The 20878-nt window shown below is 51.3% G+C and overlaps 63 non-coding genes and 2 pseudogenes across 63 annotated transcripts; all 65 read left to right on the forward strand.

Annotated features, from left to right (window-relative positions):
* The first annotated feature begins 28 nt into the window (after positions 1 to 28).
* On the forward strand, positions 29 to 147 carry LOC127144696 (5S ribosomal RNA). The gene has a single exon (XR_007816484.1). It is a non-coding gene; the product is annotated as a 5S ribosomal RNA (ribosomal RNA).
* A 204-nt stretch (positions 148 to 351) lies between these two features.
* On the forward strand, positions 352 to 470 carry LOC127145469 (5S ribosomal RNA). The gene has a single exon (XR_007817251.1). It is a non-coding gene; the product is annotated as a 5S ribosomal RNA (ribosomal RNA).
* Positions 471 to 674: 204 nt separating this feature from the next.
* LOC127145111 (5S ribosomal RNA) lies at positions 675 to 793 on the forward strand. Its single transcript, XR_007816890.1, has one exon. It is a non-coding gene; the product is annotated as a 5S ribosomal RNA (ribosomal RNA).
* Positions 794 to 997: 204 nt separating this feature from the next.
* On the forward strand, positions 998 to 1116 carry LOC127145112 (5S ribosomal RNA). The gene has a single exon (XR_007816891.1). It is a non-coding gene; the product is annotated as a 5S ribosomal RNA (ribosomal RNA).
* Positions 1117 to 1320: 204 nt separating this feature from the next.
* On the forward strand, positions 1321 to 1439 carry LOC127145113 (5S ribosomal RNA). The gene has a single exon (XR_007816892.1). It is a non-coding gene; the product is annotated as a 5S ribosomal RNA (ribosomal RNA).
* Positions 1440 to 1643: 204 nt separating this feature from the next.
* On the forward strand, positions 1644 to 1783 carry LOC127145007 (5S ribosomal RNA; annotated as a pseudogene).
* A 206-nt stretch (positions 1784 to 1989) lies between these two features.
* LOC127144698 (5S ribosomal RNA) lies at positions 1990 to 2108 on the forward strand. Its single transcript, XR_007816486.1, has one exon. It is a non-coding gene; the product is annotated as a 5S ribosomal RNA (ribosomal RNA).
* Positions 2109 to 2312: 204 nt separating this feature from the next.
* LOC127145114 (5S ribosomal RNA) lies at positions 2313 to 2431 on the forward strand. The gene has a single exon (XR_007816893.1). It is a non-coding gene; the product is annotated as a 5S ribosomal RNA (ribosomal RNA).
* Positions 2432 to 2635: 204 nt separating this feature from the next.
* On the forward strand, positions 2636 to 2756 carry LOC127144963 (5S ribosomal RNA). Its single transcript, XR_007816750.1, has one exon. It is a non-coding gene; the product is annotated as a 5S ribosomal RNA (ribosomal RNA).
* Positions 2757 to 2960: 204 nt separating this feature from the next.
* On the forward strand, positions 2961 to 3079 carry LOC127145115 (5S ribosomal RNA). Its single transcript, XR_007816894.1, has one exon. It is a non-coding gene; the product is annotated as a 5S ribosomal RNA (ribosomal RNA).
* Positions 3080 to 3283: 204 nt separating this feature from the next.
* Positions 3284 to 3402, forward strand: LOC127145116 (5S ribosomal RNA). The gene has a single exon (XR_007816895.1). It is a non-coding gene; the product is annotated as a 5S ribosomal RNA (ribosomal RNA).
* Positions 3403 to 3606: 204 nt separating this feature from the next.
* LOC127145117 (5S ribosomal RNA) lies at positions 3607 to 3725 on the forward strand. The gene has a single exon (XR_007816896.1). It is a non-coding gene; the product is annotated as a 5S ribosomal RNA (ribosomal RNA).
* Positions 3726 to 3929: 204 nt separating this feature from the next.
* LOC127144668 (5S ribosomal RNA) lies at positions 3930 to 4048 on the forward strand. Its single transcript, XR_007816456.1, has one exon. It is a non-coding gene; the product is annotated as a 5S ribosomal RNA (ribosomal RNA).
* A 204-nt stretch (positions 4049 to 4252) lies between these two features.
* Positions 4253 to 4371, forward strand: LOC127144628 (5S ribosomal RNA). Its single transcript, XR_007816416.1, has one exon. It is a non-coding gene; the product is annotated as a 5S ribosomal RNA (ribosomal RNA).
* A 204-nt stretch (positions 4372 to 4575) lies between these two features.
* On the forward strand, positions 4576 to 4694 carry LOC127145119 (5S ribosomal RNA). Its single transcript, XR_007816898.1, has one exon. It is a non-coding gene; the product is annotated as a 5S ribosomal RNA (ribosomal RNA).
* A 204-nt stretch (positions 4695 to 4898) lies between these two features.
* Positions 4899 to 5017, forward strand: LOC127145120 (5S ribosomal RNA). The gene has a single exon (XR_007816899.1). It is a non-coding gene; the product is annotated as a 5S ribosomal RNA (ribosomal RNA).
* A 204-nt stretch (positions 5018 to 5221) lies between these two features.
* LOC127144532 (5S ribosomal RNA) lies at positions 5222 to 5340 on the forward strand. The gene has a single exon (XR_007816320.1). It is a non-coding gene; the product is annotated as a 5S ribosomal RNA (ribosomal RNA).
* Positions 5341 to 5544: 204 nt separating this feature from the next.
* On the forward strand, positions 5545 to 5663 carry LOC127144629 (5S ribosomal RNA). The gene has a single exon (XR_007816417.1). It is a non-coding gene; the product is annotated as a 5S ribosomal RNA (ribosomal RNA).
* Positions 5664 to 5867: 204 nt separating this feature from the next.
* Positions 5868 to 5986, forward strand: LOC127144672 (5S ribosomal RNA). The gene has a single exon (XR_007816460.1). It is a non-coding gene; the product is annotated as a 5S ribosomal RNA (ribosomal RNA).
* A 204-nt stretch (positions 5987 to 6190) lies between these two features.
* Positions 6191 to 6309, forward strand: LOC127144673 (5S ribosomal RNA). The gene has a single exon (XR_007816461.1). It is a non-coding gene; the product is annotated as a 5S ribosomal RNA (ribosomal RNA).
* Positions 6310 to 6513: 204 nt separating this feature from the next.
* Positions 6514 to 6632, forward strand: LOC127145121 (5S ribosomal RNA). The gene has a single exon (XR_007816900.1). It is a non-coding gene; the product is annotated as a 5S ribosomal RNA (ribosomal RNA).
* A 204-nt stretch (positions 6633 to 6836) lies between these two features.
* Positions 6837 to 6955, forward strand: LOC127145122 (5S ribosomal RNA). The gene has a single exon (XR_007816901.1). It is a non-coding gene; the product is annotated as a 5S ribosomal RNA (ribosomal RNA).
* A 204-nt stretch (positions 6956 to 7159) lies between these two features.
* LOC127145008 (5S ribosomal RNA) lies at positions 7160 to 7299 on the forward strand (annotated as a pseudogene).
* A 206-nt stretch (positions 7300 to 7505) lies between these two features.
* On the forward strand, positions 7506 to 7624 carry LOC127144699 (5S ribosomal RNA). The gene has a single exon (XR_007816487.1). It is a non-coding gene; the product is annotated as a 5S ribosomal RNA (ribosomal RNA).
* A 204-nt stretch (positions 7625 to 7828) lies between these two features.
* Positions 7829 to 7947, forward strand: LOC127145123 (5S ribosomal RNA). Its single transcript, XR_007816902.1, has one exon. It is a non-coding gene; the product is annotated as a 5S ribosomal RNA (ribosomal RNA).
* A 204-nt stretch (positions 7948 to 8151) lies between these two features.
* Positions 8152 to 8272, forward strand: LOC127144965 (5S ribosomal RNA). Its single transcript, XR_007816752.1, has one exon. It is a non-coding gene; the product is annotated as a 5S ribosomal RNA (ribosomal RNA).
* A 204-nt stretch (positions 8273 to 8476) lies between these two features.
* On the forward strand, positions 8477 to 8595 carry LOC127145124 (5S ribosomal RNA). Its single transcript, XR_007816903.1, has one exon. It is a non-coding gene; the product is annotated as a 5S ribosomal RNA (ribosomal RNA).
* Positions 8596 to 8799: 204 nt separating this feature from the next.
* On the forward strand, positions 8800 to 8918 carry LOC127145125 (5S ribosomal RNA). The gene has a single exon (XR_007816904.1). It is a non-coding gene; the product is annotated as a 5S ribosomal RNA (ribosomal RNA).
* A 204-nt stretch (positions 8919 to 9122) lies between these two features.
* LOC127145126 (5S ribosomal RNA) lies at positions 9123 to 9241 on the forward strand. Its single transcript, XR_007816905.1, has one exon. It is a non-coding gene; the product is annotated as a 5S ribosomal RNA (ribosomal RNA).
* A 204-nt stretch (positions 9242 to 9445) lies between these two features.
* LOC127144669 (5S ribosomal RNA) lies at positions 9446 to 9564 on the forward strand. Its single transcript, XR_007816457.1, has one exon. It is a non-coding gene; the product is annotated as a 5S ribosomal RNA (ribosomal RNA).
* A 204-nt stretch (positions 9565 to 9768) lies between these two features.
* LOC127144631 (5S ribosomal RNA) lies at positions 9769 to 9887 on the forward strand. Its single transcript, XR_007816419.1, has one exon. It is a non-coding gene; the product is annotated as a 5S ribosomal RNA (ribosomal RNA).
* Positions 9888 to 10091: 204 nt separating this feature from the next.
* LOC127145127 (5S ribosomal RNA) lies at positions 10092 to 10210 on the forward strand. The gene has a single exon (XR_007816906.1). It is a non-coding gene; the product is annotated as a 5S ribosomal RNA (ribosomal RNA).
* Positions 10211 to 10414: 204 nt separating this feature from the next.
* Positions 10415 to 10533, forward strand: LOC127145128 (5S ribosomal RNA). The gene has a single exon (XR_007816907.1). It is a non-coding gene; the product is annotated as a 5S ribosomal RNA (ribosomal RNA).
* A 204-nt stretch (positions 10534 to 10737) lies between these two features.
* On the forward strand, positions 10738 to 10856 carry LOC127144533 (5S ribosomal RNA). Its single transcript, XR_007816321.1, has one exon. It is a non-coding gene; the product is annotated as a 5S ribosomal RNA (ribosomal RNA).
* A 204-nt stretch (positions 10857 to 11060) lies between these two features.
* On the forward strand, positions 11061 to 11179 carry LOC127144632 (5S ribosomal RNA). Its single transcript, XR_007816420.1, has one exon. It is a non-coding gene; the product is annotated as a 5S ribosomal RNA (ribosomal RNA).
* Positions 11180 to 11383: 204 nt separating this feature from the next.
* Positions 11384 to 11502, forward strand: LOC127144675 (5S ribosomal RNA). The gene has a single exon (XR_007816463.1). It is a non-coding gene; the product is annotated as a 5S ribosomal RNA (ribosomal RNA).
* A 204-nt stretch (positions 11503 to 11706) lies between these two features.
* Positions 11707 to 11825, forward strand: LOC127144676 (5S ribosomal RNA). Its single transcript, XR_007816464.1, has one exon. It is a non-coding gene; the product is annotated as a 5S ribosomal RNA (ribosomal RNA).
* A 204-nt stretch (positions 11826 to 12029) lies between these two features.
* Positions 12030 to 12148, forward strand: LOC127145130 (5S ribosomal RNA). Its single transcript, XR_007816909.1, has one exon. It is a non-coding gene; the product is annotated as a 5S ribosomal RNA (ribosomal RNA).
* A 204-nt stretch (positions 12149 to 12352) lies between these two features.
* LOC127145131 (5S ribosomal RNA) lies at positions 12353 to 12471 on the forward strand. Its single transcript, XR_007816910.1, has one exon. It is a non-coding gene; the product is annotated as a 5S ribosomal RNA (ribosomal RNA).
* A 204-nt stretch (positions 12472 to 12675) lies between these two features.
* On the forward strand, positions 12676 to 12794 carry LOC127144760 (5S ribosomal RNA). The gene has a single exon (XR_007816548.1). It is a non-coding gene; the product is annotated as a 5S ribosomal RNA (ribosomal RNA).
* Positions 12795 to 12998: 204 nt separating this feature from the next.
* Positions 12999 to 13117, forward strand: LOC127145132 (5S ribosomal RNA). Its single transcript, XR_007816911.1, has one exon. It is a non-coding gene; the product is annotated as a 5S ribosomal RNA (ribosomal RNA).
* Positions 13118 to 13321: 204 nt separating this feature from the next.
* On the forward strand, positions 13322 to 13440 carry LOC127145133 (5S ribosomal RNA). The gene has a single exon (XR_007816912.1). It is a non-coding gene; the product is annotated as a 5S ribosomal RNA (ribosomal RNA).
* A 204-nt stretch (positions 13441 to 13644) lies between these two features.
* On the forward strand, positions 13645 to 13763 carry LOC127144633 (5S ribosomal RNA). The gene has a single exon (XR_007816421.1). It is a non-coding gene; the product is annotated as a 5S ribosomal RNA (ribosomal RNA).
* A 204-nt stretch (positions 13764 to 13967) lies between these two features.
* Positions 13968 to 14086, forward strand: LOC127145134 (5S ribosomal RNA). The gene has a single exon (XR_007816913.1). It is a non-coding gene; the product is annotated as a 5S ribosomal RNA (ribosomal RNA).
* Positions 14087 to 14290: 204 nt separating this feature from the next.
* Positions 14291 to 14409, forward strand: LOC127145135 (5S ribosomal RNA). The gene has a single exon (XR_007816914.1). It is a non-coding gene; the product is annotated as a 5S ribosomal RNA (ribosomal RNA).
* A 204-nt stretch (positions 14410 to 14613) lies between these two features.
* LOC127145136 (5S ribosomal RNA) lies at positions 14614 to 14732 on the forward strand. The gene has a single exon (XR_007816915.1). It is a non-coding gene; the product is annotated as a 5S ribosomal RNA (ribosomal RNA).
* A 204-nt stretch (positions 14733 to 14936) lies between these two features.
* On the forward strand, positions 14937 to 15055 carry LOC127144901 (5S ribosomal RNA). The gene has a single exon (XR_007816688.1). It is a non-coding gene; the product is annotated as a 5S ribosomal RNA (ribosomal RNA).
* A 203-nt stretch (positions 15056 to 15258) lies between these two features.
* On the forward strand, positions 15259 to 15377 carry LOC127144634 (5S ribosomal RNA). Its single transcript, XR_007816422.1, has one exon. It is a non-coding gene; the product is annotated as a 5S ribosomal RNA (ribosomal RNA).
* Positions 15378 to 15581: 204 nt separating this feature from the next.
* LOC127145137 (5S ribosomal RNA) lies at positions 15582 to 15700 on the forward strand. Its single transcript, XR_007816916.1, has one exon. It is a non-coding gene; the product is annotated as a 5S ribosomal RNA (ribosomal RNA).
* A 204-nt stretch (positions 15701 to 15904) lies between these two features.
* On the forward strand, positions 15905 to 16023 carry LOC127144980 (5S ribosomal RNA). The gene has a single exon (XR_007816767.1). It is a non-coding gene; the product is annotated as a 5S ribosomal RNA (ribosomal RNA).
* A 204-nt stretch (positions 16024 to 16227) lies between these two features.
* LOC127145138 (5S ribosomal RNA) lies at positions 16228 to 16346 on the forward strand. The gene has a single exon (XR_007816917.1). It is a non-coding gene; the product is annotated as a 5S ribosomal RNA (ribosomal RNA).
* A 204-nt stretch (positions 16347 to 16550) lies between these two features.
* Positions 16551 to 16669, forward strand: LOC127144677 (5S ribosomal RNA). Its single transcript, XR_007816465.1, has one exon. It is a non-coding gene; the product is annotated as a 5S ribosomal RNA (ribosomal RNA).
* Positions 16670 to 16873: 204 nt separating this feature from the next.
* On the forward strand, positions 16874 to 16992 carry LOC127145139 (5S ribosomal RNA). Its single transcript, XR_007816918.1, has one exon. It is a non-coding gene; the product is annotated as a 5S ribosomal RNA (ribosomal RNA).
* Positions 16993 to 17196: 204 nt separating this feature from the next.
* Positions 17197 to 17315, forward strand: LOC127144728 (5S ribosomal RNA). Its single transcript, XR_007816516.1, has one exon. It is a non-coding gene; the product is annotated as a 5S ribosomal RNA (ribosomal RNA).
* A 204-nt stretch (positions 17316 to 17519) lies between these two features.
* On the forward strand, positions 17520 to 17638 carry LOC127144621 (5S ribosomal RNA). The gene has a single exon (XR_007816409.1). It is a non-coding gene; the product is annotated as a 5S ribosomal RNA (ribosomal RNA).
* A 204-nt stretch (positions 17639 to 17842) lies between these two features.
* Positions 17843 to 17961, forward strand: LOC127144559 (5S ribosomal RNA). The gene has a single exon (XR_007816347.1). It is a non-coding gene; the product is annotated as a 5S ribosomal RNA (ribosomal RNA).
* A 204-nt stretch (positions 17962 to 18165) lies between these two features.
* Positions 18166 to 18284, forward strand: LOC127144729 (5S ribosomal RNA). The gene has a single exon (XR_007816517.1). It is a non-coding gene; the product is annotated as a 5S ribosomal RNA (ribosomal RNA).
* A 204-nt stretch (positions 18285 to 18488) lies between these two features.
* LOC127144877 (5S ribosomal RNA) lies at positions 18489 to 18607 on the forward strand. The gene has a single exon (XR_007816664.1). It is a non-coding gene; the product is annotated as a 5S ribosomal RNA (ribosomal RNA).
* Positions 18608 to 18811: 204 nt separating this feature from the next.
* Positions 18812 to 18930, forward strand: LOC127144560 (5S ribosomal RNA). The gene has a single exon (XR_007816348.1). It is a non-coding gene; the product is annotated as a 5S ribosomal RNA (ribosomal RNA).
* Positions 18931 to 19134: 204 nt separating this feature from the next.
* On the forward strand, positions 19135 to 19253 carry LOC127145141 (5S ribosomal RNA). The gene has a single exon (XR_007816920.1). It is a non-coding gene; the product is annotated as a 5S ribosomal RNA (ribosomal RNA).
* A 204-nt stretch (positions 19254 to 19457) lies between these two features.
* Positions 19458 to 19576, forward strand: LOC127145142 (5S ribosomal RNA). The gene has a single exon (XR_007816921.1). It is a non-coding gene; the product is annotated as a 5S ribosomal RNA (ribosomal RNA).
* Positions 19577 to 19780: 204 nt separating this feature from the next.
* On the forward strand, positions 19781 to 19899 carry LOC127145143 (5S ribosomal RNA). Its single transcript, XR_007816922.1, has one exon. It is a non-coding gene; the product is annotated as a 5S ribosomal RNA (ribosomal RNA).
* A 204-nt stretch (positions 19900 to 20103) lies between these two features.
* LOC127145457 (5S ribosomal RNA) lies at positions 20104 to 20222 on the forward strand. The gene has a single exon (XR_007817239.1). It is a non-coding gene; the product is annotated as a 5S ribosomal RNA (ribosomal RNA).
* Positions 20223 to 20426: 204 nt separating this feature from the next.
* On the forward strand, positions 20427 to 20545 carry LOC127145144 (5S ribosomal RNA). Its single transcript, XR_007816923.1, has one exon. It is a non-coding gene; the product is annotated as a 5S ribosomal RNA (ribosomal RNA).
* A 204-nt stretch (positions 20546 to 20749) lies between these two features.
* On the forward strand, positions 20750 to 20868 carry LOC127145145 (5S ribosomal RNA). The gene has a single exon (XR_007816924.1). It is a non-coding gene; the product is annotated as a 5S ribosomal RNA (ribosomal RNA).
* The last annotated feature ends 10 nt before the right edge of the window (positions 20869 to 20878 follow it).

Raw genomic sequence — 20878 nt, forward strand, 5'->3', positions numbered from 1 at the left:
TATATGCATTTTCTGCGCATTCCGTGATGGGTGCGATCATACCAGCACTAATGCACCGGATCCCATCAGAACTCCGCAGTTAAGCGTGCTTGGGCGAGAGTAGTATTAAGTTGGGTGACCACTTGGGAAGTCCTCGTGTTGCACCCCTTTTTCTATTTTTTTTATTATTATTTTTTTCAATCCTACCATTTTGTTTCTTTCTCCCACCGTGTTTTCAAGTCGTGCAGCCGCCCCGGCTCGTATGCTCATGCACACGCTCGTGCGGGTCCCGGTGGCCGTTCCGACCGGTCGAGCATGCGTGGGAGATTCTGGCCGACATGGCTTATATGCATTTTCTGCGCATTCCGTGATGGGTGCGATCATACCAGCACTAATGCACCGGATCCCATTAGAACTCCGCAGTTAAGCGTGCTTGGGCGAGAGTAGTACTAAGTTGGGTGACCACTTGGGAAGTCCTCGTGTTGCACCCCTTTTTCTATTTTTTTTATTATTATTTTTTTCAATCCTACCATTTTGTTTCTTTCTCCCACCGTGTTTTCAAGTCGTGCAGCCGCCCCGGCTCGTATGCTCATGCACACGCTCGTGCGGGTCCCGGTGGCCGTTCCGACCGGTCGAGCATGCGTGGGAGATTCTGGCCGACATGGCTTATATGCATTTTCTGCGCATTCCGTGATGGGTGCGATCATACCAGCACTAATGCACCGGATCCCATCAGAACTCCGCAGTTAAGCGTGCTTGGGCGAGAGTAGTACTAAGTTGGGTGACCACTTGGGAAGTCCTCGTGTTGCACCCCTTTTTCTATTTTTTTTATTATTATTTTTTTCAATCCTACCATTTTGTTTCTTTCTCCCACCGTGTTTTCAAGTCGTGCAGCCGCCCCGGCTCGTGTGCTCATGCACACGCTCGTGCGGGTCCCGGTGGCCGTTCCGACCGGTCGAGCATGCGTGGGAGATTCTGGCCGACATGGCTTATATGCATTTTCTGCGCATTCCGTGATGGGTGCGATCATACCAGCACTAATGCACCGGATCCCATCAGAACTCCGCAGTTAAGCGTGCTTGGGCGAGAGTAGTACTAAGTTGGGTGACCACTTGGGAAGTCCTCGTGTTGCACCCCTTTTTCTATTTTTTTTATTATTATTTTTTTCAATCCTACCATTTTGTTTCTTTCTCCCACCGTGTTTTCAAGTCGTGCAGCCGCCCCGGCTCGTATGCTCATGCACACGCTCGTGCGGGTCCCGGTGGCCGTTCCGACCGGTCGAGCATGCGTGGGAGATTCTGGCCGACATGGCTTATATGCATTTTCTGCGCATTCCGTGATGGGTGCGATCATACCAGCACTAATGCACCGGATCCCATCAGAACTCCGCAGTTAAGCGTGCTTGGGCGAGAGTAGTACTAAGTTGGGTGACCACTTGGGAAGTCCTCGTGTTGCACCCCTTTTTCTATTTTTTTTATTATTATTTTTTTCAATCCTACCATTTTGTTTCTTTCTCCCACCGTGTTTTCAAGTCGTGCAGCCGCCCCGGCTCGTATGCTCATGCACACGCTCGTGCGGGTCCCGGTGGCCGTTCCGACCGGTCGAGCATGCGTGGGAGATTCTGGCCGACATGGCTTATATGCATTTTCTGCGCATTCCGTGATGGGTGCGATCATACCAGCACTAATGCACCGGATCCCATCAGAACTCCGCAGTTAAGCGTGCTTGGGCGAGAGTAGTGCGTGCTTGGGCGAGAGTAGTACTAAGTTGGGTGACCACTTGGGAAGTCCTCGTGTTGCACCCCTTTTTCTATTTTTTTTATTATTATTTTTTTCAATCCTACCATTTTGTTTCTTTCTCCCACCGTGTTTTCAAGTCGTGCAGCCGCCCCGGCTCGTATGCTCATGCACACACGCTCGTGCGGGTCCCGGTGGCCGTTCCGACCGGTCGAGCATGCGTGGGAGATTCTGGCCGACATGGCTTATATGCATTTTCTGCGCATTCCGTGATGGGTGCGATCATACCAGCACTAATGCACCGGATCCCATCAGAACTCCGCAGTTAAGCGTGCTTGGGCGAGAGTAGTATTAAGTTGGGTGACCACTTGGGAAGTCCTCGTGTTGCACCCCTTTTTCTATTTTTTTTATTATTATTTTTTTCAATCCTACCATTTTGTTTCTTTCTCCCACCGTGTTTTCAAGTCGTGCAGCCGCCCCGGCTCGTATGCTCATGCACACGCTCGTGCGGGTCCCGGTGGCCGTTCCGACCGGTCGAGCATGCGTGGGAGATTCTGGCCGACATGGCTTATATGCATTTTCTGCGCATTCCATGATGGGTGCGATCATACCAGCACTAATGCACCGGATCCCATCAGAACTCCGCAGTTAAGCGTGCTTGGGCGAGAGTAGTACTAAGTTGGGTGACCACTTGGGAAGTCCTCGTGTTGCACCCCTTTTTCTATTTTTTTTATTATTATTATTTTCAATCCTACCATTTTGTTTCTTTCTCCCACCGTGTTTTCAAGTCGTGCAGCCGCCCCGGCTCGTATGCTCATGCACACGCTCGTGCGGGTCCCGGTGGCCGTTCCGACCGGTCGAGCATGCGTGGGAGATTCTGGCCGACATGGCTTATATGCATTTTCTGCGCATTCCGTGATGGGTGCGATCATACCAGCACTAATGCACCGGATCCCATCAGAACTCCGCAGTTAAGCGTGCTTGGGCGAGAGTAGTACTAAGTTGGGTGTGACCACTTGGGAAGTCCTCGTGTTGCACCCCTTTTTCTATTTTTTTTATTATTATTTTTTTCAATCCTACCATTTTGTTTCTTTCTCCCACCGTGTTTTCAAGTCGTGCAGCCGCCCCGGCTCGTATGCTCATGCACACGCTCGTGCGGGTCCCGGTGGCCGTTCCGACCGGTCGAGCATGCGTGGGAGATTCTGGCCGACATGGCTTATATGCATTTTCTGCGCATTCCGTGATGGGTGCGATCATACCAGCACTAATGCACCGGATCCCATCAGAACTCCGCAGTTAAGCGTGCTTGGGCGAGAGTAGTACTAAGTTGGGTGACCACTTGGGAAGTCCTCGTGTTGCACCCCTTTTTCTATTTTTTTTATTATTATTTTTTTCAATCCTACCATTTTGTTTCTTTCTCCCACCGTGTTTTCAAGTCGTGCAGCCGCCCCGGCTCGTATGCTCATGCACACGCTCGTGCGGGTCCCGGTGGCCGTTCCGACCGGTCGAGCATGCGTGGGAGATTCTGGCCGACATGGCTTATATGCATTTTCTGCGCATTCCGTGATGGGTGCGATCATACCAGCACTAATGCACCGGATCCCATCAGAACTCCGCAGTTAAGCGTGCTTGGGCGAGAGTAGTACTAAGTTGGGTGACCACTTGGGAAGTCCTCGTGTTGCACCCCTTTTTCTATTTTTTTTATTATTATTTTTTTCAATCCTACCATTTTGTTTCTTTCTCCCACCGTGTTTTCAAGTCGTGCAGCCGCCCCGGCTCGTATGCTCATGCACACGCTCGTGCGGGTCCCGGTGGCCGTTCCGACCGGTCGAGCATGCGTGGGAGATTCTGGCCGACATGGCTTATATGCATTTTCTGCGCATTCCGTGATGGGTGCGATCATACCAGCACTAATGCACCGGATCCCATCAGAACTCCGCAGTTAAGCGTGCTTGGGCGAGAGTAGTACTAAGTTGGGTGACCACTTGGGAAGTCCTCGTGTTGCACCCCTTGTTCTATTTTTTTTATTATTATTTTTTTCAATCCTACCATTTTGTTTCTTTCTCCCACCGTGTTTTCAAGTCGTGCAGCCGCCCCGGCTCGTATGCTCATGCACACGCTCGTGCGGGTCCCGGTGGCCGTTCCGACCGGTCGAGCATGCGTGGGAGATTCTGGCCGACATGGCTTATATGCATTTTCTGCGCATTCCGTGATGGGTGCGATCATACCAGCACTAATGCACCGGATCCCATCAGAACTCTGCAGTTAAGCGTGCTTGGGCGAGAGTAGTACTAAGTTGGGTGACCACTTGGGAAGTCCTCGTGTTGCACCCCTTTTTCTATTTTTTTTATTATTATTTTTTTCAATCCTACCATTTTGTTTCTTTCTCCCACCGTGTTTTCAAGTCGTGCAGCCGCCCCGGCTCGTATGCTCATGCACACGCTCGTGCGGGTCCCGGTGGCCGTTCCGACCGGTCGAGCATGCGTGGGAGATTCTGGCCCACATGGCTTATATGCATTTTCTGCGCATTCCGTGATGGGTGCGATCAAACCAGCACTAATGCACCGGATCCCATCAGAACTCCGCAGTTAAGCGTGCTTGGGCGAGAGTAGTACTAAGTTGGGTGACCACTTGGGAAGTCCTCGTGTTGCACCCCTTTTTCTATTTTTTTTATTATTATTTTTTTCAATCCTACCATTTTGTTTCTTTCTCCCACCGTGTTTTCAAGTCGTGCAGCCGCCCCAGCTCGTATGCTCATGCACACGCTCGTGCGGGTCCCGGTGGCCGTTCCGACCGGTCGAGCATGCGTGGGAGATTCTGGCCGACATGGCTTATATGCATTTTCTGCGCATTCCGTGATGGGTGCGATCATACCAGCACTAATGCACCGGATCCCATCAGAACTCCGCAGTTAAGCGTGCTTGGGCGAGAGTAGTACTAAGTTGGGTGACCACTTGGGAAGTCCTCGTGTTGCACCCCTTTTTCTATTTTTTTTATTATTATTTTTTTCAATCCTACCATTTTGTTTCTTTCTCCCACCGTGTTTTCAAGTCGTGCAGCCGCCCCGGCTCGTATGCTCATGCACACGCTCGTGCGGGTCCCGGTGGCCGTTCCGACCGGTCGAGCATGCGTGGGAGATTCTGGCCGACATGGCTTATATGCATTTTCTGCGCATTCCGTGATGGGTGCGATCATACCAGCACTAATGCACCGGATCCCATCAGAACTCCGCAGTTAAGCGTGCTTGGGCGAGAGTAGTACTAAGTTGGGTGACCACTTGGGAAGTCCTCGTGTTGCACCCCTTTTTCTATTTTTTTTATTATTATTTTTTTCAATCCTACCATTTTGTTTCTTTCTCCCACCGTGTTTTCAAGTCGTGCAGCCGCCCCGGCTCGTATGCTCATGCACACGCTCGTGCGGGTCCCGGTGGCCGTTCCGACCGGTCGAGCATGCGTGGGAGATTCTGGCCGACATGGCTTATATGCATTTTCTGCGCATTCCTTGATGGGTGTGATCATACCAGCACTAATGCACCGGATCCCATCAGAACTCCGCAGTTAAGCGTGCTTGGGCGAGAGTAGTACTAAGTTGGGTGACCACTTGGGAAGTCCTCGTGTTGCACCCCTTTTTCTATTTTTTTTATTATTATTTTTTTCAATCCTACCATTTTGTTTCTTTCTCCCACCGTGTTTTCAAGTCGTGCAGCCGCCCCGGCTCGTATGCTCATGCACACGCTCGTGCGGGTCCCGGTGACCGTTCCGACCGGTCGAGCATGCGTGGGAGATTCTGGCCGACATGGCTTATATGCATTTTCTGCGCATTCCGTGATGGGTGCGATCAAACCAGCACTAATGCACCGGATCCCATCAGAACTCCGCAGTTAAGCGTGCTTGGGCGAGAGTAGTACTAAGTTGGGTGACCACTTGGGAAGTCCTCGTGTTGCACCCCTTTTTCTATTTTTTTTATTATTATTTTTTTCAATCCTACCATTTTGTTTCTTTTTCCCACCGTGTTTTCAAGTCGTGCAGCCGCCCCGGCTCGTATGCTCATGCACACGCTCGTGCGGGTCCCGGTGGCCGTTCCGACCGGTCGAGCATGCGTGGGAGATTCTGGCCGACATGGCTTATATGCATTTTCTGCGCATTCCGTGATGGTTGCGATCATACCAGCACTAATGCACCGGATCCCATCAGAACTCCGCAGTTAAGCGTGCTTGGGCGAGAGTAGTACTAAGTTGGGTGACCACTTGGGAAGTCCTCGTGTTGCACCCCTTTTTCTATTTTTTTTATTATTATTTTTTTCAATCCTACCATTTTGTTTCTTTCTCCCACCGTGTTTTCAAGTCGTGCAGCCGCCCCGGCTCGTATGCTCATGCACACGCTCGTGCGGGTCCCGGTGGCCGTTCCGACCGGTCGAGCATGCGTGGGAGATTCTGGCCGACATGGCTTATATGCATTTTCTGCGCATTCCGTGATGGTTGCGATCATACCAGCACTAATGCACCGGATCCCATCAGAACTCCGCAGTTAAGCGTGCTTGGGCGAGAGTAGTACTAAGTTGGGTGACCACTTGGGAAGTCCTCGTGTTGCACCCCTTTTTCTATTTTTTTTATTATTATTTTTTTCAATCCTACCATTTTGTTTCTTTCTCCCACCGTGTTTTCAAGTCGTGCAGCCGCCCCGGCTCGTATGCTCATGCACACGCTCGTGCGGGTCCCGGTGGCCGTTCCGACCGGTCGAGCATGCGTGGGAGATTCTGGCCGACATGGCTTATATGCATTTTCTGCGCATTCCGTGATGGGTGCGATCATACCAGCACTAATGCACCGGATCCCATCAGAACTCCGCAGTTAAGCGTGCTTGGGCGAGAGTAGTACTAAGTTGGGTGACCACTTGGGAAGTCCTCGTGTTGCACCCCTTTTTCTATTTTTTTTATTATTATTTTTTTCAATCCTACCATTTTGTTTCTTTCTCCCACCGTGTTTTCAAGTCGTGCAGCCGCCCCGGCTCGTATGCTCATGCACACGCTCGTGCGGGTCCCGGTGGCCGTTCCGACCGGTCGAGCATGCGTGGGAGATTCTGGCCGACATGGCTTATATGCATTTTCTGCGCATTCCGTGATGGGTGCGATCATACCAGCACTAATGCACCGGATCCCATCAGAACTCCGCAGTTAAGCGTGCTTGGGCGAGAGTAGTACTAAGTTGGGTGACCACTTGGGAAGTCCTCGTGTTGCACCCCTTTTTCTATTTTTTTTATTATTATTTTTTTCAATCCTACCATTTTGTTTCTTTCTCCCACCGTGTTTTCAAGTCGTGCAGCCGCCCCGGCTCGTATGCTCATGCACACGCTCGTGCGGGTCCCGGTGGCCGTTCCGACCGGTCGAGCATGCGTGGGAGATTCTGGCCGACATGGCTTATATGCATTTTCTGCGCATTCCGTGATGGGTGCGATCATACCAGCACTAATGCACCGGATCCCATCAGAACTCCGCAGTTAAGCGTGCTTGGGCGAGAGTAGTGCGTGCTTGGGCGAGAGTAGTACTAAGTTGGGTGACCACTTGGGAAGTCCTCGTGTTGCACCCCTTTTTCTATTTTTTTTATTATTATTTTTTTCAATCCTACCATTTTGTTTCTTTCTCCCACCGTGTTTTCAAGTCGTGCAGCCGCCCCGGCTCGTATGCTCATGCACACACGCTCGTGCGGGTCCCGGTGGCCGTTCCGACCGGTCGAGCATGCGTGGGAGATTCTGGCCGACATGGCTTATATGCATTTTCTGCGCATTCCGTGATGGGTGCGATCATACCAGCACTAATGCACCGGATCCCATCAGAACTCCGCAGTTAAGCGTGCTTGGGCGAGAGTAGTATTAAGTTGGGTGACCACTTGGGAAGTCCTCGTGTTGCACCCCTTTTTCTATTTTTTTTATTATTATTTTTTTCAATCCTACCATTTTGTTTCTTTCTCCCACCGTGTTTTCAAGTCGTGCAGCCGCCCCGGCTCGTATGCTCATGCACACGCTCGTGCGGGTCCCGGTGGCCGTTCCGACCGGTCGAGCATGCGTGGGAGATTCTGGCCGACATGGCTTATATGCATTTTCTGCGCATTCCATGATGGGTGCGATCATACCAGCACTAATGCACCGGATCCCATCAGAACTCCGCAGTTAAGCGTGCTTGGGCGAGAGTAGTACTAAGTTGGGTGACCACTTGGGAAGTCCTCGTGTTGCACCCCTTTTTCTATTTTTTTTATTATTATTATTTTCAATCCTACCATTTTGTTTCTTTCTCCCACCGTGTTTTCAAGTCGTGCAGCCGCCCCGGCTCGTATGCTCATGCACACGCTCGTGCGGGTCCCGGTGGCCGTTCCGACCGGTCGAGCATGCGTGGGAGATTCTGGCCGACATGGCTTATATGCATTTTCTGCGCATTCCGTGATGGGTGCGATCATACCAGCACTAATGCACCGGATCCCATCAGAACTCCGCAGTTAAGCGTGCTTGGGCGAGAGTAGTACTAAGTTGGGTGTGACCACTTGGGAAGTCCTCGTGTTGCACCCCTTTTTCTATTTTTTTTATTATTATTTTTTTCAATCCTACCATTTTGTTTCTTTCTCCCACCGTGTTTTCAAGTCGTGCAGCCGCCCCGGCTCGTATGCTCATGCACACGCTCGTGCGGGTCCCGGTGGCCGTTCCGACCGGTCGAGCATGCGTGGGAGATTCTGGCCGACATGGCTTATATGCATTTTCTGCGCATTCCGTGATGGGTGCGATCATACCAGCACTAATGCACCGGATCCCATCAGAACTCCGCAGTTAAGCGTGCTTGGGCGAGAGTAGTACTAAGTTGGGTGACCACTTGGGAAGTCCTCGTGTTGCACCCCTTTTTCTATTTTTTTTATTATTATTTTTTTCAATCCTACCATTTTGTTTCTTTCTCCCACCGTGTTTTCAAGTCGTGCAGCCGCCCCGGCTCGTATGCTCATGCACACGCTCGTGCGGGTCCCGGTGGCCGTTCCGACCGGTCGAGCATGCGTGGGAGATTCTGGCCGACATGGCTTATATGCATTTTCTGCGCATTCCGTGATGGGTGCGATCATACCAGCACTAATGCACCGGATCCCATCAGAACTCCGCAGTTAAGCGTGCTTGGGCGAGAGTAGTACTAAGTTGGGTGACCACTTGGGAAGTCCTCGTGTTGCACCCCTTTTTCTATTTTTTTTATTATTATTTTTTTCAATCCTACCATTTTGTTTCTTTCTCCCACCGTGTTTTCAAGTCGTGCAGCCGCCCCGGCTCGTATGCTCATGCACACGCTCGTGCGGGTCCCGGTGGCCGTTCCGACCGGTCGAGCATGCGTGGGAGATTCTGGCCGACATGGCTTATATGCATTTTCTGCGCATTCCGTGATGGGTGCGATCATACCAGCACTAATGCACCGGATCCCATCAGAACTCCGCAGTTAAGCGTGCTTGGGCGAGAGTAGTACTAAGTTGGGTGACCACTTGGGAAGTCCTCGTGTTGCACCCCTTGTTCTATTTTTTTTATTATTATTTTTTTCAATCCTACCATTTTGTTTCTTTCTCCCACCGTGTTTTCAAGTCGTGCAGCCGCCCCGGCTCGTATGCTCATGCACACGCTCGTGCGGGTCCCGGTGGCCGTTCCGACCGGTCGAGCATGCGTGGGAGATTCTGGCCGACATGGCTTATATGCATTTTCTGCGCATTCCGTGATGGGTGCGATCATACCAGCACTAATGCACCGGATCCCATCAGAACTCTGCAGTTAAGCGTGCTTGGGCGAGAGTAGTACTAAGTTGGGTGACCACTTGGGAAGTCCTCGTGTTGCACCCCTTTTTCTATTTTTTTTATTATTATTTTTTTCAATCCTACCATTTTGTTTCTTTCTCCCACCGTGTTTTCAAGTCGTGCAGCCGCCCCGGCTCGTATGCTCATGCACACGCTCGTGCGGGTCCCGGTGGCCGTTCCGACCGGTCGAGCATGCGTGGGAGATTCTGGCCCACATGGCTTATATGCATTTTCTGCGCATTCCGTGATGGGTGCGATCAAACCAGCACTAATGCACCGGATCCCATCAGAACTCCGCAGTTAAGCGTGCTTGGGCGAGAGTAGTACTAAGTTGGGTGACCACTTGGGAAGTCCTCGTGTTGCACCCCTTTTTCTATTTTTTTTATTATTATTTTTTTCAATCCTACCATTTTGTTTCTTTCTCCCACCGTGTTTTCAAGTCGTGCAGCCGCCCCAGCTCGTATGCTCATGCACACGCTCGTGCGGGTCCCGGTGGCCGTTCCGACCGGTCGAGCATGCGTGGGAGATTCTGGCCGACATGGCTTATATGCATTTTCTGCGCATTCCGTGATGGGTGCGATCATACCAGCACTAATGCACCGGATCCCATCAGAACTCCGCAGTTAAGCGTGCTTGGGCGAGAGTAGTACTAAGTTGGGTGACCACTTGGGAAGTCCTCGTGTTGCACCCCTTTTTCTATTTTTTTTATTATTATTTTTTTCAATCCTACCATTTTGTTTCTTTCTCCCACCGTGTTTTCAAGTCGTGCAGCCGCCCCGGCTCGTATGCTCATGCACACGCTCGTGCGGGTCCCGGTGGCCGTTCCGACCGGTCGAGCATGCGTGGGAGATTCTGGCCGACATGGCTTATATGCATTTTCTGCGCATTCCGTGATGGGTGCGATCATACCAGCACTAATGCACCGGATCCCATCAGAACTCCGCAGTTAAGCGTGCTTGGGCGAGAGTAGTACTAAGTTGGGTGACCACTTGGGAAGTCCTCGTGTTGCACCCCTTTTTCTATTTTTTTTATTATTATTTTTTTCAATCCTACCATTTTGTTTCTTTCTCCCACCGTGTTTTCAAGTCGTGCAGCCGCCCCGGCTCGTATGCTCATGCACACGCTCGTGCGGGTCCCGGTGGCCGTTCCGACCGGTCGAGCATGCGTGGGAGATTCTGGCCGACATGGCTTATATGCATTTTCTGCGCATTCCTTGATGGGTGTGATCATACCAGCACTAATGCACCGGATCCCATCAGAACTCCGCAGTTAAGCGTGCTTGGGCGAGAGTAGTACTAAGTTGGGTGACCACTTGGGAAGTCCTCGTGTTGCACCCCTTTTTCTATTTTTTTTATTATTATTTTTTTCAATCCTACCATTTTGTTTCTTTCTCCCACCGTGTTTTCAAGTCGTGCAGCCGCCCCGGCTCGTATGCTCATGCACACGCTCGTGCGGGTCCCGGTGACCGTTCCGACCGGTCGAGCATGCGTGGGAGATTCTGGCCGACATGGCTTATATGCATTTTCTGCGCATTCCGTGATGGGTGCGATCAAACCAGCACTAATGCACCGGATCCCATCAGAACTCCGCAGTTAAGCGTGCTTGGGCGAGAGTAGTACTAAGTTGGGTGACCACTTGGGAAGTCCTCGTGTTGCACCCCTTTTTCTATTTTTTTTATTATTATTTTTTTCAATCCTACCATTTTGTTTCTTTTTCCCACCGTGTTTTCAAGTCGTGCAGCCGCCCCGGCTCGTATGCTCATGCACACGCTCGTGCGGGTCCCGGTGGCCGTTCCGACCGGTCGAGCATGCGTGGGAGATTCTGGCCGACATGGCTTATATGCATTTTCTGCGCATTCCGTGATGGTTGCGATCATACCAGCACTAATGCACCGGATCCCATCAGAACTCCGCAGTTAAGCGTGCTTGGGCGAGAGTAGTACTAAGTTGGGTGACCACTTGGGAAGTCCTCGTGTTGCACCCCTTTTTCTATTTTTTTTATTATTATTTTTTTCAATCCTACCATTTTGTTTCTTTCTCCCACCGTGTTTTCAAGTCGTGCAGCCGCCCCGGCTCGTATGCTCATGCACACGCTCGTGCGGGTCCCGGTGGCCGTTCCGACCGGTCGAGCATGCGTGGGAGATTCTGGCCGACATGGCTTATATGCATTTTCTGCGCATTCCGTGATGGTTGCGATCATACCAGCACTAATGCACCGGATCCCATCAGAACTCCGCAGTTAAGCGTGCTTGGGCGAGAGTAGTACTAAGTTGGGTGACCACTTGGGAAGTCCTCGTGTTGCACCCCTTTTTCTATTTTTTTTATTATTATTTTTTTCAATCCTACCATTTTGTTTCTTTCTCCCACCGTGTTTTCAAGTCGTGCAGCCGCCCCGGCTCGTATGCTCATGCACACGCTCGTGCGGGTCCCGGTGGTCGTTCCGACCGGTCGAGCATGCGTGGGAGATTCTGGCCGACATGGCTTATATGCATTTTCTGCGCATTCCGTGATGGGTGCGATCATACCAGCACTAATGCACCGGATCCCATCAGAACTCCGCAGTTAAGCGTGCTTGGGCGAGAGTAGTACTAAGTTGGGTGACCACTTGGGAAGTCCTCGTGTTGCACCCCTTTTTCTATTTTTTTTATTATTATTTTTTTCAATCCTACCATTTTGTTTCTTTCTCCCACCGTGTTTTCAAGTCGTGCAGCCGCCCCGGCTCGTATGCTCATGCACACGCTCGTGCGGGTCCCGGTGGCCGTTCCGACCGGTCGAGCATGCGTGGGAGATTCTGGCCGACATGGCTTATATGCATTTTCTGCGCATTCCGTGGTGGGTGCGATCATACCAGCACTAATGCACCGGATCCCATCAGAACTCCGCAGTTAAGCGTGCTTGGGCGAGAGTAGTACTAAGTTGGGTGACCACTTGGGAAGTCCTCGTGTTGCACCCCTTTTTCTATTTTTTTTATTATTATTTTTTTCAATCCTACCATTTTGTTTCTTTCTCCCACCGTGTTTTCAAGTCGTGCAGCCGCCCCGGCTCGTATGCTCATGCACACGCTCGTGCGGGTCCCGGTGGCCGTTCCGACCGGTCGAGCATGCGTGGGAGATTCTGGCCGACATGGCTTATATGCATTTTCTGCGCATTCCGTGATGGGTGCGATCATACCAGCACTAATGCACCGGATCCCATCAGAACTCCGCAGTTAAGCATGCTTGGGCGAGAGTAGTACTAAGTTGGGTGACCACTTGGGAAGTCCTCGTGTTGCACCCCTTTTTCTATTTTTTTTATTATTATTTTTTTCAATCCTACCATTTTGTTTCTTTCTCCCACCGTGTTTTCAAGTCGTGCAGCCGCCCCGGCTCGTATGCTCATGCACACGCTCGTGCGGGTCCCGGTGGCCGTTCCGACCGGTCGAGCATGCGTGGGAGATTCTGGCCGACATGGCTTATATGCATTTTCTGCGCATTCCGTGATGGGTGCGATCATACCAGCACTAATGCACCGGATCCCATCAGAACTCCGCAGTTAAGCGTGCTTGGGCGAGAGTAGTACTAAGTTGGGTGACCACTTGGGAAGTCCTCGTGTTGCACCCCTTTTTCTATTTTTTTTATTATTATTTTTTTCAATCCTACCATTTTGTTTCTTTCTCCCACCGTGTTTTCAAGTCGTGCAGCCGCCCCGGCTCGTATGCTCATGCACACGCTCGTGCGGGTCCCGGTGGCCGTTCCGACCGGTCGAGCATGCGTGGGAGATTCTGGCCGACATGGCTTATATGCATTTTCTGCGCATTCCGTGATGGGTGCGATCATACCAGCACTAATGCACCGGATCCCATCAGAACTCCGCAGTTAAGCGTGCTTGGGCGAGAGTAGTACTAAGTTGGGTGACCACTTGGGAAGTCCTCGTGTTGCACCCCTTTTTCTATTTTTTTTATTATTATTTTTTTCAATCCTACCATTTTGTTTCTTTCTCCCACCGTGTTTTCAAGTCGTGCAGCCGCCCCGGCTCGTATGCTCATGCACACGCTCGTGCGGGTCCCGGTGGCCGTTCCGACCGGTCGAGCATGCGTGGGAGATTCTGGCCGACATGGCTTATATGCATTTTCTGCGCATTCCGTGATGGGTGCGATCAAACCAGCACTAATGCACCGGATCCCATCAGAACTCCGCAGTTAAGCGTGCTTGGGCGAGAGTAGTACTAAGTTGGGTGACCACTTGGGAAGTCCTCGTGTTGCACCCCTTTTTCTATTTTTTTTATTATTATTTTTTTCAATCCTACCATTTTGTTTCTTTCTCCCACCGTGTTTTCAAGTCGTGCAGCCGCCCCAGCTCGTATGCTCATGCACACGCTCGTGCGGGTCCCGGTGGCCGTTCCGACCGGTCGAGCATGCGTGGGAGATTCTGGCCGACATGGCTTATATGCATTTTCTGCGCATTCCGTGATGGGTGCGATCATACCAGCACTAATGCACCGGATCCCATCAGAACTCCGCAGTTAAGCGTGCTTGGGCGAGAGTAGTACTAAGTTGGGTGACCACTTGGGAAGTCCTCGTGTTGCACCCCTTTTTCTATTTTTTTTATTATTATTTTTTTCAATCCTACCATTTTGTTTCTTTCTCCCACCGTGTTTTCAAGTCGTGCAGCCGCCCCGGCTCGTATGCTCATGCACACGCTCGTGCGGGTCCCGGTGGCCGTTCCGACCGGTCGAGCATGCGTGGGAGATTCTGGCCGACATGGCTTATATGCATTTTCTGCGCATTCCGTGATGGGTGCGATCATACCAGCACTAATGCACCGGATCCCATCAGAACTCCGCAGTTAAGCGTGCTTGGGCGAGAGTAGTACTAAGTTGGGTGACCACTTGGGAAGTCCTCGTGTTGCACCCCTTTTTCTATTTTTTTTATTATTATTTTTTTCAATCCTACCATTTTGTTTCTTTCTCCCACCGTGTTTTCAAGTCGTGCAGCCGCCCCGGCTCGTATGCTCATGCACACGCTCGTGCGGGTCCCGGTGGCCGTTCCGACCGGTCGAGCATGCGTGGGAGATTCTGGCCGACATGGCTTATATGCATTTTCTGCGCATTCCGTGATGGGTGCGATCATACCAGCACTAATGCACCGGATCCCATCAGAACTCCGCAGTTAAGCGTGCTTGGGCGAGAGTAGTACTAAGTTGGGTGACCACTTGGGAAGTCCTCGTGTTGCACCCCTTTTTCTATTTTTTTTATTATTATTTTTTTCAATCCTACCATTTTGTTTCTTTCTCCCACCGTGTTTTCAAGTCGTGCAGCCGCCCCGGCTCGTATGCTCATGCACACGCTCGTGCGGGTCCCGGTGGCCGTTCCGACCGGTCGAGCATGCGTGGGAGATTCTGGCCGACATGGCTTATATGCATTTTCTGCGCATTCCGTGATGGGTGCGATCATACCAGCACTAATGCACCGGATCCCATCAGAACTCCGCAGTTAAGCGTGCTTCGGCGAGAGTAGTACTAAGTTGGGTGACCACTTGGGAAGTCCTCGTGTTGCACCCCTTTTTCTATTTTTTTTATTATTATTTTTTCAATCCTACCATTTTGTTTCTTTCTCCCACCGTGTTTTCAAGTCGTGCAGCCGCCCCGGCTCGTATGCTCATGCACACGCTCGTGCGGGTCCCGGTGGCCGTTACGACCGGTCGAGCATGCGTGGGAGATTCTGGCCGACATGGCTTATATGCATTTTCTGCGCATTCCGTGATGGGTGCGATCAAACCAGCACTAATGCACCGGATCCCATCAGAACTCCGCAGTTAAGCGTGCTTGGGCGAGAGTAGTACTAAGTTGGGTGACCACTTGGGAAGTCCTCGTGTTGCACCCCTTTTTCTATTTTTTTTATTATTATTTTTTTCAATCCTACCATTTTGTTTCTTTTTCCCACCGTGTTTTCAAGTCGTGCAGCCGCTCCGGCTCGTATGCTCATGCACACGCTCGTGCGGGTCCCGGTGGCCGTTCCGACCGGTCGAGCATGCGTGGGAGATTCTGGCCGACATGGCTTATATGCATTTTCTGCGCATTCCGTGATGGGTGCGATCATACCAGCACTAATGCACCGGATCCCATCAGAACTCCGCAGTTAAGCGTGCTTGGGCGAGAGTAGTACTAAGTTGGGTGACCACTTGGGAAGTCCTCGTGTTGCACCCCTTTTTCTATTTTTTTTATTATTATTTTTTTCAATCCTACCATTTTGTTTCTTTCTCCCACCGTGTTTTCAAGTCGTGCAGCCGCCCCGGCTCGTATGCTCATGCACACGCTCGTGCGGGTCCCGGTGGCCGTTCCGACCGGTCGAGCATGCGTGGGAGATTCTGGCCGACATGGCTTATATGCATTTTCTGCGCATTCCATGATGGGTGCGATCATACCAGCACTAATGCACCGGATCCCACCAGAACTCCGCAGTTGAGCGTGCTTGGGCGAGAGTAGTACTAAGTTGGGTGACCACTTGGGAAGTCCTCGTGTTGCACCCCTTTTTCTATTTTTTTTATTATTATTTTTTTCAATCCTACCATTTTGTTTCTTTCTCCCACCGTGTTTTCAAGTCGTGCAGCCGCCCCGGCTCGTATGCTCATGCACACGCTCGTGCGGGTCCCGGTGGCCGTTCCGACCGGTCGAGCATGCGTGGGAGATTCTGGCCGACATGGCTTATATGCATTTTCTGCGCATTCCGTGATGGGTGCGATCATACCAGCACTAATGCACCGGATCCCATCAGAACTCCGCAGTTAAGCGTGCTTGGGCGAGAGTAGTACTAAGTTGGGTGACCACTTGGGAAGTCCTCGTGTTGCACCCCTTTTTCTATTTTTTTTATTATTATTTTTTTCAATCCTACCATTTTGTTTCTTTCTCCCACCGTGTTTTCAAGTCGTGCAGCCGCCCCGGCTCGTATGCTCATGCACACGCTCGTGCGGGTCTCGGTGGCCGTTCCGACCGGTCGAGCATGCGTGGGAGATTCTCGCCGACATGGCTTATATGCATTTTCTGCGCATTCCGTGATGGGTGCGATCATACCAGCACTAATGCACCGGATCCCATCAGAACTCCGCAGTTAAGCGTGCTTGGGCGAGAGTGGTACTAAGTTGGGTGACCACTTGGGAAGTCCTCGTGTTGCACCCCTTTTTCTATTTTTTTTATTATTATTTTTTTCAATCCTACCATTTTGTTTCTTTCTCCCACCGTGTTTTCAAGTCGTGCAGCCGCCCCGGCTCGTATGCTCATGCACACGCTCGTGCGGGTCCCGGTGGCCGTTCCGACCGGTCGAGCATGCGTGGGAGATTCTGGCCGACATGGCTTATATGCATTTTCTGCGCATTCCGTGATGGGTGCGATCATACCAGCACTAATGCACCGGATCCCATCAGAACTCCGCAGTTAAGCGTGCTTGGGCGAGAGTAGTACTAAGTTGGGTGACCACTTGGGAAGTCCTCGTGTTGCACCCCTTTTTCTATTTTTTTTATTATTATTTTTTTCAATCCTACCATTTTGTTTCTTTCTCCCACCGTGTTTTCAAGTCGTGCAGCCGCCCCGGCTCGTATGCTCATGCACACGCTCGTGCGGGTCCCGGTGGCCGTTCCGACCGGTCGAGCATGCGTGGGAGATTCTGGCCGACATGGCTTATATGCATTTTCTGCGCCTTCCGTGATGGGTGCGATCATACTAGCACTAATGCACCGGATCCCATCAGAACTCCGCAGTTAAGCGTGCTTGGGCGAGAGTAGTACTAAGTTGGGTGACCACTTGGGAAATCCTCGTGTTGCACCCCTTTTTCTATTTTTTTTATTATTATTTTTTTCAATCCTACCATTTTGTTTCTTTCTCCCATCGTGTTTTCAAGTCGTGCAGCCGCCCCGGCTCGTATGCTCATGCACACGCTCGTGCGGGTCCCGGTGGCCGTTCCGACCGGTCGAGCATGCGTGGGAGATTCTGGCCGACATGGCTTATATGCATTTTCTGCGCATTCCGTGGTGGGTGCGATCATACCAGCACTAATGCACCGGATCCCATTAGAACTCCGCAGTTAAGCGTGCTTGGGCGAGTGTAGTACTAAGTTGGGTGACCACTTGGGAAGTCCTCGTGTTGCACCCCTTTTTCTATTTTTTTTATTATTATTTTTTTCAATCCTACCATTTTGTTTCTTTCTCCCACGGTGTTTTCAAGTCGTGCAGCCGCCCCGGCTCGTATGCTCATGCACACGCTCGTGCGGGTCCCGGTGGCCGTTCCGACCGGTCGAGCATGCGTGGGAGATTCTGGCCGACATGGCTTATATGCATTTTCTGTGCATTCCGTGATGGGTGCGATCATACCAGCACTAATGCACCGGATCCCATCAGAACTCCGCAGTTAAGCGTGCTTGGGCGAGAGTAGTACTAAGTTGGGTGACCACTTGTGAAGTCCTCGTGTTGCACCCCTTTTTCTATTTTTTTTATTATTATTTTTTTCAATCCTACCATTTTGTTTCTTTCTCCCACCGTGTTTTCAAGTCGTGCAGCCGCCCCGGCTCGTATGCTCATGCACACGCTCGTGCGGGTCCCGGTGGCCGTTCCGACCGGTCGAGCATGCGTGGGAGATTCTGGCCGACATGGCTTATATGCATTTTCTGCGCCTTCCGTGATGGGTGCGATCATACTAGCACTAATGCACCGGATCCCATCAGAACTCCGCAGTTAAGCGTGCTTGGGCGAGAGTAGTACTAAGTTGGGTGACCACTTGGGAAATCCTCGTGTTGCACCCCTTTTTCTATTTTTTTTATTATTATTTTTTTCAATCCTACCATTTTGTTTCTTTCTCCCATCGTGTTTTCAAGTCGTGCAGCCGCCCCGGCTCGTATGCTCATGCACACGCTCGTGCGGGTCCCGGTGGCCGTTCCGACCGGTCGAGCATGCGTGGGAGATTCTGGCCGACATGGCTTATATGCATTTTCTGCGCATTCCGTGGTGGGTGCGATCATACCAGCACTAATGCACCGGATCCCATCAGAACTCCGCAGTTAAGCGTGCTTGGGCGAGTGTACTACTAAGTTGGGTGACCACTTGGGAAGTCCTCGTGTTGCACCCCTTTTTCTATTTTTTTTATTATTATTTTTTTCAATCCTACCATTTTGTTTCTTTCTCCCACGGTGTTTTCAAGTCGTGCAGCCGCCCCGGCTCGTATGCTCATGCACACGCTCGTGCGGGTCCCGGTGGCCGTTCCGACCGGTCGAGCATGCGTGGGAGATTCTGGCCGACATGGCTTATATGCATTTTCTGTGCCTTCCGTGATGGGTGCGATCATACCAGCACTAATGCACCGGATCCCATCAGAACTCCGCAGTTAAGCGTGCTTGGGCGAGAGTAGTACTAAGTTGGGTGACCACTTGTGAAGTCCTCGTGTTGCACCCCTTTTTCTATTTTTTTTATTATTATTTTTTTCAATCCTACCATTTTGTTTCTTTCTCCCACCGTGTTTTCCAGTCGTGCAGCCGCCCCGGCTCGTATGCTCATGCACACGCTCGTGCAGGTCCCGGTGGCCGTTCCGACCGGTCGAGCATGCGTGGGAGATTCTGGCCGACATGGCTTATATGCATTTTCTGCGCATTTCGTGATGGGTGCGATCATACCAGCACTAATGCACCGGATCCCATCAGAACTCCGCAGTTAAGCGTGCTTGGGCGAGAGTAGTACTAAGTTGGGTGACCACTTGGGAAGTCCTCGTGTTGCACCCCTTTTTCTATTTTTTTTATTATTATTTTTTTCAATCCTACCATTTTGTTTCTTTCTCCCACCGTGTTTTCAAGTCGTGCAGCCGCCCCGGCTCGTATGCTCATGCACACGCTCGTGCGGGTCCCGGTGGCCGTTCCGACCGGTCGAGCATGCGTGGGAGATTCTGGCCGACATGGCTTATATGCATTTTCTGCGCATTCCGTGATGGGTGCGATCATACCAGCACTAATGCACCGGATCCCATCAGAACTCCGCAGTTAAGCGTGCTTGGGCGAGAGTAGTACTAAGTTGGGTGACCACTTGGGAAGTCCTCGTGTTGCACCCCTTTTTCTATTTTTTTTATTATTATTTTTTTCAATCCTACCATTTTGTTTCTTTCTCCCACCGTGTTATCAAGTCGTGCAGCCGCCCCGGCTCGTATGCTCATGCACACGCTCGTGCGGGTCCCGGTGGCCGTTCCGACCGGTCGAGCATGCGTGGGAGATTCTGGCCGACATGGCTTATATGCATTTTCTGCGCATTCCGTGATGGGTGCGATCATACCAGCACTAATGCACCGGATCCCATCAGAACTCCGCAGTTAAGCGTGCTTGGGCGAGAGTAGTACTAAGTTGGGTGACCACTTGGGAAGTCCTCGTGTTGCACCCCTTTTTCTATTTTTTTTATTATTATTTTTTTCAATCCTACCATTTTGTTTCTTTCTCCCACCGTGTTTTCAAGTCGTGCAGCCGCCCCGGCTCGTATGCTCATGCACACGCTCGTGCGGGTCCCGGTGGCCGTTCCGACCGGTCGAGCATGCGTGGGAGATTCTGGCAGACATGGCTTATATGCATTTTCTGCGCATTCTGTGATGGGTGCGATCATACCAGCACTAATGCACCGGATCCCATCTGAACTCCGCAGTTAAGCGTGCTTGGGCGAGAGTAGTACTAAGTTGGGTGACCACTTGGGAAGTCCTCGTGTTGCACCCCTTTTTCTATTTTTTTTATTATTATTTTTTTCAATCCTACCATTTTGTTTCTTTCTCCCACCGTGTTTTCAAGTCGTGCAGCCGCCCCGGCTCGTATGCTCATGCACACGCTCGTGCGGGTCCCGGTGGCCGTTCCGACCGGTCGAGCATGCGTGGGAGATTCTGGCCGACATGGCTTATATGCATTTTCTGCGCATTCCGTGATGGGTGCGATCATACCAGCACTAATGCACCGGATCCCATCAGAACTCCGCAGTTAAGCGTGCTTGGGCGAGAGTAGTACTAAGTTGGGTGACCACTTGGGAAGTCCTCGTGTTGCACCCCTTTTTCTATTTTTTTTATTATTATTTTTTTCAATCCTACCATTTTGTTTCTTTCTCCCACCGTGTTTTCAAGTCGTGCAGCCGCCCCGGCTCGTATGCTCATGCACACGCTCGTGCGGGTCCCGGTGGCCGTTCCGACCGGTCGAGCATGCGTGGGAGATTCTGGCCGACATGGCTTATATGCATTTTCTGCGCATTCCGTGATGGGTGCGATCATACCAGCACTAATGCACCGGATCCCATCAGAACTCCGCAGTTAAGCGTGCTTGGGCGAGAGTAGTACTAAGTTGGGTGACCACTTGGGAAGTCCTCGTGTTGCACCCCTTTTTCTATT

The sequence above is a fragment of the Cucumis melo genome, chromosome 12, assembly GCF_025177605.1.
Source record: "Cucumis melo cultivar AY chromosome 12, USDA_Cmelo_AY_1.0, whole genome shotgun sequence".
Taxonomy (NCBI): Eukaryota; Viridiplantae; Streptophyta; class Magnoliopsida; order Cucurbitales; family Cucurbitaceae; genus Cucumis; species Cucumis melo.